The following is a 615-nucleotide window of genomic DNA, read 5'->3' as shown; positions in this document are numbered from 1 at the left end:
TATTCTGTGTATTTTGCCTCTAGTCACAGCAGTAAGACAACAGGGTTGCTGCTAGTGCTATATAATCAAGGTGGAGTAATAAATGCAAGTGGCATCGTGAGCAGCCACTCGCAGACATCTGAGGATTTGTTTCATATGACTCTTCTGTTATACTTTTCTCTCCTATTCCCTTGATTTTCCTTTCCTGTATTATCTTTTCCTGCTTTCTTTCTTTTTTTCCTTACCTATCTTCTCTTCTTTACTTTTCTTGATACCTTTTTCTGTATTCATCCTCCTAAATCCATCAAATTCAAGTGCTCACAGGCCCCGCTCTTGCTACCCTTCCTGCCATTGAACAGATACTCCCTTGCAAGATATTTCTTTGTTTCTGCCCAAGGAATTATTTGAATTCAGTGATCACGAAGACAACTTGTATGTTCAGCATATAAAAATTAATGTAAGTGAACACTAAAGAGAAAGGAGGGCTCTGGAGTGAAAATACTGTCATAGACAGAGTATGTAGAAGTGTACCCAGCCCAGTGGTTCATTTACATCTTGATCCCTTTCACTTTTGATATGGGTGCCGTGGGGATGATTCAGGTTATTTAATTGCTGGCATAAACAAAGAATTTTGCC

Source organism: Pygoscelis adeliae, unplaced genomic scaffold (genome assembly GCF_000699105.1).
Source record: "Pygoscelis adeliae isolate BGI_AS28 unplaced genomic scaffold, ASM69910v1 Scaffold141, whole genome shotgun sequence".
NCBI lineage: Eukaryota > Metazoa > Chordata > Aves > Sphenisciformes > Spheniscidae > Pygoscelis > Pygoscelis adeliae.
The sequence above is the reverse complement of the archived record's forward strand: the minus strand, read 5'-3'. Positions refer to the sequence as shown.